Source organism: Aegilops tauschii, chromosome 5 (assembly GCF_002575655.3).
Source record: "Aegilops tauschii subsp. strangulata cultivar AL8/78 chromosome 5, Aet v6.0, whole genome shotgun sequence".
NCBI lineage: Eukaryota > Viridiplantae > Streptophyta > Magnoliopsida > Poales > Poaceae > Aegilops > Aegilops tauschii.
Genome location: NC_053039.3, coordinates 575,408,041 through 575,416,541, shown reverse-complemented (window position 1 = coordinate 575,416,541; position 8,501 = coordinate 575,408,041).

Genomic DNA, 8,501 nt, shown 5'->3' with positions numbered 1-8,501 from the left:
AGGACAACGTTGGCCATTTGATCTACAAGACATAGTGTAAAGATTTTAGACTAAGTTCATGATAATTGAGTTCATCTAATCAAATTATTTAATGAACTCCCACTCAGATAGACATCCCTCTCGTCATCTAAGTGAAACATGATCCGAGTTCAACTAGGCCGTGTCCGATCATCACGTGAGACGGACTAGTCAAGATCGGTGAACATCTCCATGTTGATCGTATCTTCTATACGATTCATGCTCGACCTTTCGGTCCTCCGTGTTCCGAGGCCATGTCTGTACATGCTAGGCTCGTCAAGTCAACCTAAGTGTATTGCGTGTGTTCCGAGGCCATGTCTGTACATGCTAGGCTCGTCAACACCCGTTGTATTCGAACGTAAGAATCTATCACACCCGATCATCACGTGGTGCTTCGAAACGACGAACCTTCGCAACGGTGCACAGTTAGGGTGAACACTTTCTTGAAATTATTATAAGGGATCATCCTACTTGCTACCGTCGTTCTAAGCAAATAAGATGCAAAAACATGATAAACATCACATGCAATCAAATAGTGACATGATATGGCCAATATCATTATGCTCCTTTGATCTCCATCTTCGGGGCACCATGATCATCTTCGTCACCGGCATGACACCATGATCTCCATCATTGTGTCTTCATGAAGTCGTCACGCCAACGATTACTTCTACTTCTATGGCTAACGCGTTTAGCAACAAAGTAAAGTAATTTACATGGCGTTATTCGATGACACGCAGGTCATGCAAAATAATAAAGACAACTCCTATGGCTCCTGCCGGTTGTCATAATCATCGACATGCAAGTCGTGATTCCTATTACAAGAATATGATCAATCTCATACATCACATATATCATTCATCACATCTTCTGGCCATATCACATCACATAGCACTTGCTGCAAAAACAAGTTAGACGTCCTCTAATTGTTGTTGCAAGTTTTTACGTGGTTTGTAGGTTTCTAGCAAGAACGTTTCTTACCTACGTATGACCACAACGTGATTTGCCAATTTCTATTTACCCTTCATAAGGACCCTTTTCATCGAATCCGTTCCGACTAAAGTAGGAGAGACAGACACCCGCTAGCCACCTTATGCATCTGGTGCATGTCAGTCGGTGGAACCTGTCTCACGTAACAGTACGTGTAAGGTCGGTCCGGGCTGCTTCATCCTACAATGCCGCCGAAACAAGAAAAGACTAGTAGCGGCAAGAAGAATTGGCAAACTCAACGCCACAACTACTTTGTGTTCTACTCGTGCATAGTAACTACGCATAGACCTGGCTCATGATGCCACTGTTGGGAATCGTAGCATAATTTTAAAATTTTCCTACGCTCACCAAGATGCATCTATGGAGTCTACTAGCAACGAGGGGGAGGGAGTGCATCTACATACCCTTGTAGATCGCGAGCGGAAGCATTCCAATGAACGTGGATGACGGAGTCGTACTCGCTGTGATCCAAATCACCGATGACCGAGTGCCGAACGTACGGCACCTCCGCGTTCAACACACGTACGGTGCAGCGACGTCTCCTCCTTCTTGATCCAGAAAGGGGGGAGGAGAGGTTGATGGAGATCCAACAGCACGACGGCGTGGTGGTGGATGTAGCGGGTCTCCGGCAGGGCTTCGCCGAGCTTCTGCGAGAGAGAGAGAGGTGTTGCAGGGGAGGAGGGAGGCGCCCAAGGCTATAGTGTGCTGCCCTCCCTCCCCCCCTTTATATAGGCCCCTGGGGGGTGCGCCAGCCCTGGGAGATGGGATCTCCAAGGGGGGGCGGCGGCCAAGGGGGGAAGGGGTTGCCTTGCCCCACAAGGCAAGGGGGAAGCTCCCCCCCCTTAGGGTTCCCAACCCTAGGCGCATGGGGGGAGGCCCAAGGGGGGCGCCCCAGCCCACTAAGGGCTGGTTCCCTTCCACTTTCAGCCCACGGGGCCCTCCAGGACAGGTGGCCCCACCCGGTGGACCCCCGGGACCCTTCCGGTGGTCCCGGTACAATACCGGTAACCCCCGAAACTTTCCCGGTGGCCGAAACTTGACTTCCTATATATAATTCTTCACCTCCGGACCATTCCGGAACCTCTCGTGACGTCTGGGATCTCATCCGGGACTCCGAACAACTTTCTGGTTTCCGCATACATATATCTCTACAACCCTAGCGTCACCGGACCTTAAGTGTGTAGACCCTACGGGTTCGGGAGACATGCAGACATGACCGAGACGCCTCTCCGGTCAATAACCAACAGCGGGATCTGGATACCCATGTTGGCTCCCACATGTTCCACGATGATCTCATCGGATGAACCACGGTGTCTAGGATTCAATCAATCCGTATGCAATTCCCTTTGTCAATCGGTATGTTACTTGCCCGAGATTCGATCGTCGGTATCCCAATACCTTGTTCAATCTCGTTACCGGCAAGTCTCTTTACTCGTACCGCAATGCATGATCCCGTGACTAACGCCTTAGTCACATTGAGCTCATTATGATGATGCATTACCGAGTGGGCCCAGAGATACCTCTCCGTCACACGGAGTGACAAATCCCAGTCTTGATCCGTGCCAACCCAACAGACACTTTCGGAGATACCCGTAATGCACCTTTATAGTCACCCAGTTACGTTGTGACGTTTGGCACACCCAAAGCACTCCTACGGTATCCGGGAGTTGCACGATCTCATGGTCTAAGGAAAAGATACTTGACATTGGAAAAGCTCTAGCAAACGAAACTACACGATCTTTTATGCTATGCTTAGGATTGGGTCTTGTCCATCACATCATTCTCCTAATGATGTGATCCCGTTATCAATGACATCCAATGTCCATAGTCAGGAAACCATGACTATCTGTTGATCAACGAGCTAGTCAACTAGAGGCTTACTAGGGACACGTTGTGGTCTATGTATTCACACATGTATTACGATTTCCGGACAATACAATTATAGCATGAATAATAGACGATTATCATGAACAAAGAAATATAATAATAACCTTTTATTATTGCCTCTAGGGCATATTTCCAACACTATCGTCCTCGGGAATATCAAGAATAACAAAGTCCGTTAAAATAGTAATGTTTGCAACCACAACAGGCACGTCCTCGCAAATACGACAGGTATAGCAGTTGATTTGTCAGCCATTTGCAAAGATATTTCAGTAGGTGTCAACTTATTCAAATCAAGTCTACGATATAAAGAGATAGGCATAACACTAACACCGGCTCCAAGATCACATAAAGTAGTTCTAACATAATTTCTTTTAATGGAGCATGGTATAGTGGGTACTCCTGGATCTCCAAGTTTCTTGGGTATTCCACCCTTAAAAGTATAATTAGCAAGCATGGTGGAAATTTCAGCTTCCGGTATCTTTCTTTTATTAGTAACAATTTCTTTCATATACTTAGCATAAGGATTCATTTTGAGCATATCAGTCAAACGCATACGCAAGAAGATAGGTCTAATCATTTCAGCAAAGTGCTCAAAATCCTCATCATCCTTTTTCTTGGATGGTTTGGGAGGAAAAGGCATGGGTTTCTAAACCCATGGTTCTCTTTCTTTACCGTGCTTCCTAGCAACAAAGTCTCTCTTATCATAACGTTGATACTTTGATTGTGGGTTATCAAGATCAACAACAGGTTCAATTTCTACATCATTATCATTGCTAGGTTGAGCATCAACATGAACATCATCATTAACATTATCACTAGGTTCATGTTCATTACCAAGTTGTGTGTCAGCATCAGAAATAGAAATATCATTTGGATTCTCAGGTGTGTCTACAACAGGTTCACTAGAAGCATGCAAAGTCCTATCATTTTTATTTTTCTTCTTTTTAGAAGGACTAGGTGCATCAATATTATTTCTCTGAGAATCCTGCTCAATTCCCTTAGGGTGACCTTCAGGATACAAAGGTTCCTGAGTCATTTTACCAGTTCTAGTAGCCACTCTAACAGCATAATCGTTATTCTTACTATTTAATTCATTGAGCAAATCATTTTGAGCTTTAAGTACTTGTTCTACTTGAGTGGTAACCATAGAAGCATGTTTACTAATGAGTTTAAGTTCACCTTTAACTGTAGACATGTAATCACCCAATTGTTCAATCATATAAGCATTTTGGTTTAATTGTCTACCAAAATAAGCATTGAAGTCTTCTTGCTTAACCATAAAGTTATCAAACTCATCCAAACATTGGCTAGCAAACTTAGTAGGAGGGATTTCAGCTTTATCATATCTATAGAGAGAATTTACCTTTACTACCTGTGTCGGGTTATCAAGACCATGAGTTTCTTCAATAGGTAATGGATTAAGATCATATATTTCTTCAACGGGCGGTAAATACCATGTATTTCTTCAATAGGAGGTAAATTCTTAACATCTTTAGCTTTAATACCTTTTTCTTTCATAGATTTCTTTGCCTCTTGCATGTCTTCGGGACTGAGAAATAGAACACCCCTCTTCTTCGGAGTTGGCTTAGGAGTTGGTTCAGGAAGTGTCCAATTATTTTCATTGGTCAACATATTATTCAATAGAATTTCAGCTTCATCCGGTGTTCTTTCCCTGAAAACAGAACCAGCACAACTATCCAGGTAGTCTCTGGAAGCATCGGTTAGTCCATTATAAAAGATATCAAGTATTTCATTTTTCTTAAGAGGATGATCAGGAAAAGCATTAAGTAATTGGAGAAGCCTCCCCCAAGCTTGTGGGAGACTCTCTTCTTCAATTTGCACAAAATTATATATTTCCCTTAAAGCAGCTTGTTTCTTATGACCAGGGAAATATTTAGCAGAGAAGTAGTAAATCATATCCTGGGGACTACGCACGCAACCAGGATCAAGAGAATTAAACCATATCTTAGCATCACCCTTTAATGAGAACGGAAATATTTTAAGGATATAAAAGTAGCGAGTTCTCTCATCATTAGTGAACAGGGTGGCTATATCATTTAATTTAGTAAGATGTGCCACAACAGTTTCAGATTCATAGCCATAAAAAGGATCAGACTCAACCAAAGTAATTATATCAGGATCAATAGAGAATTCATAATCCTTATCAGTAACAAAGATAGGTGAAGTAGCATAAGCAGGATCATATTTCATTCTAGCATTCAGAGTTTTTTGTTTAAGCTTAGCTAATAATTTCTTATGATCACTTCTATCATTGTAAGCAAGAAAGTCTCTAGCAGTTTCTTCATCCATAACATAGCCCTCAGGCACAACAGGCAATTCATATTTATTAGGAGAATCTTCATCATCACTTTCATCAATATTATCAGTTTCAATAATTTCATTCTCTCTAGCCTAGCAAGTTGTTCATCAAGAAATTCACCAAGTGGCACAGTAGTATCAAGCATAGAAGTAGTTTCATCATAAGTATCATGCATAGCAGAAGTGGCATCATCAATAACATGCGACATATCAGAATTAATAGCAGAAGCAGGTTTAGGTGTCGCAAGCTTACTCAAAACAGAAGGTGAATCAAGTGCAGAGCTAGATGGCAGTTCCTTACCTCCCCTCGTAGTTGAGGGATAAATTTTTGTTTTTGCGTCTTTCAAGTTCTTCATAGTGACCAGCAGATATAAATCCCAAGTGACTCAAAGAATAGAGCTATGCTCCCCGGCAACGGCGCCAGAAAATAGTCTTGATAACCCACAAGTATAGGGGATCGCAACAGTTTTCGAGGGTAGAGTATTCAACCCAAATTTATTGATTCGACACAAGGGGAGCCAAAAAATATTCTCAAGTATTAGCAGTTGAGTTGTCAATTCAACCACACTTGGATAACTTAGTATCTGCAGCAAAGTATTTAGTAGCAAAGTAGTATGATAGTAACGGTAATGGTAGCAAAAGTAATATTTTTGGGTTTTGTAGTGATTGTAATAGTAGCAGCGGAAAAGTAAATAAGCGAAGAACAATATGTGAAAAGCTCGTAGGCATTGGATCGGTGATGGAGAATTATGCCGGATGCGGTTCATCATGTAACAATCATAACATAGGATGACACAGAACTAGCTCCAATTCATCAATGTAATGTAGGCATGTATTCCGAATATAGTCATACGTGCTTATGGAAAAGAACTTGCATGACATCTTTTGTCCTACCCTCCCGTGGCAGCAGGGTCCTATTGGAAACTAAGGGATATTAAGGCCTCCTTTTAATAGAGTACCGGACCAAAGCATTAACACATAGTGAATACATGAACTCCTCAAACTACGGTCATCACCGGGAGTGGTCCCGATTATTGTCACTTCGGGGTTGCCGGATCATAACACATAGTAGGTGACTATAGACTTGCAAGATAGGATCAAGAACTCACATATATTCATGAAAACATAATAGGTTCAGATCTGAAATCATGGCACTCGGGCCCTAGTGACAAGCATTAAGCATAGCAAAGTCATAGCAACATCAATCTCAGAACATAGTGGATACTAGGGATCAAACCCTAACAAATCTAACTCGATTACATGATAAATCTCATCCAACCCATCACCGTCCAGCAAGCCTACGATGGAATTACTCACACACGGCGGTGAGCATCATGAAATTGGTGATGGAGGAAGGTTGATGATGACGATGGCGACGGATTCCCCTCTCCAGAGCCCCGAACGGACTCTAGATCAGCCCTCCCGAGAGAGTTTAGGGCTTGGCGGCGGCTCTGTATCGTAAAACGTGATGAATCTTTCTCTCTGATTTTTTTCTCCCCAAACACGAATATATAGAGTTGGAGTTGAGGTCGGTGGAGCTCTAGGGGGCCCACGAGGCAGGGGGCGCGCCCCCACCCTCGTGGCAAGGGTGTGGGCCCCCTGGCCTTGATTCTTTCGCCAGTATTTTTTATTATTTCGAAAAATAATCTCAGTGGAGTTTCAGGTCATTCCGAGAACTTTTGTTTCTGCACATAAATAACACCATGGCAATTCTGCTGAAAACAGCGTCAGTCCGTGTTAGTTCCATTCAAATCATGCAAGTTAGAGTCCAAAACAAGGGCAAAAGTGTTTGGAAAAGTAGATACGACGGAGACGTATGATGGCTTTGCCACAAATACGATGTCAACTACATGATCATGCAAAGCAATATGACAATGATGAAGTGTGTCATAATAAACGAAACGGTGGTAAAGTTGCATGGCAATATATATCTCGGAATGGCTATGGAAATGCCATAATAGGTAGGTATGGTGGCTGTTTTGAGGAAGGTATATGGTGGGTGTATGATACTGGCGAAGGGTGCGCGGTATTAGAGAGGCTAGCAATGGTGGAAGGGTGAGAGTGCGTATAATCCATGGACTCAACATTAGTCATAAAGAACTCACATACTTATTGCAAAAATTTATAAGTCATCAAAACAAAGTACTACACGCATGCTCCTAGGGGAAGGGTTGGTAGGAGTTAACCATCGCGCAATCCCGACCTCCACACATAAGGAAGACAATCAATAAATAAATCATGCTCCAACTTCATCACATAACGGTTCACCATACGTGCATGCTACGGGAATCACAAACTTCAACACAAGTATTTCTCAAATTCATAATTACTCAACTAGCATGACTTTAATATCACTATCTCCATATCTCAAAACAATCATCAAGTATCAAACTTCCCATAGTATTCAATGCACTTTATATGATAGTTTTTATTATACCTATCTTGGATGCCTATTATATTAGGACTAATTTCAACCAAAGCAAAATACCATGCTGTTCTAAAAGACTCTCAAAATAATATAAGTGAAGCATGAGAGATCAATAATTTCTATAAAATAAAACCACCACCGTGCTCTAAAAGATATAAGTGAAGCACTAGAGCAATATTATCTAGCTCAAAAGATATAAGTGAAGCATAAAGAGTATTCTAATAAATTCCGATTCATGTGTGTCTCTCTCAAAAGGTGTGTACAGCAAGGATGATTGTGGTAAACTAAAAAGCAAAGATTCAAATCATACAAGACGCTCCAAGCAAAACACATATCATGTGGTGAATAAAAATATAGCATCAAGTAAAGTTACCGATGGACGACGAAAGAGGGGATGCCTTCCGGGGCATCCCCAAGCTTAGGCTTTTGGTTGTCCTTGAATTTTACCTTGGGGTGCCTTGGGCATCCCCAAGCTTAAGCTCTTGCCACTCCTTATTCCATAATCCATCAAATCTTTACCCAAAAACTTGAAAACTTCACAACACAAAACTCAACAGAAAATCTCATAAGCTCCGTTAGCGAAATAAAACAAACCACCACTTTAAGGTACTGTAATGAACTCATTCTTTATTTATATTGGTGTTAAACCTACTATATTCCAACTTCTCTATGGTTTATAACCTCCGATACTAGCCATAGATTCATCGAAATAAGCAAACAACACACGAAAAACAGAATCCGTCAAAAAACAGAACAATTTGTAGCAATATGTAACAAACGCAAACTTCTGGAACCTAAAAATTTACCAAATTAGGAAGTCCTAGATAATTTTTTATTAATCTACTGCAAAAAGAATCAA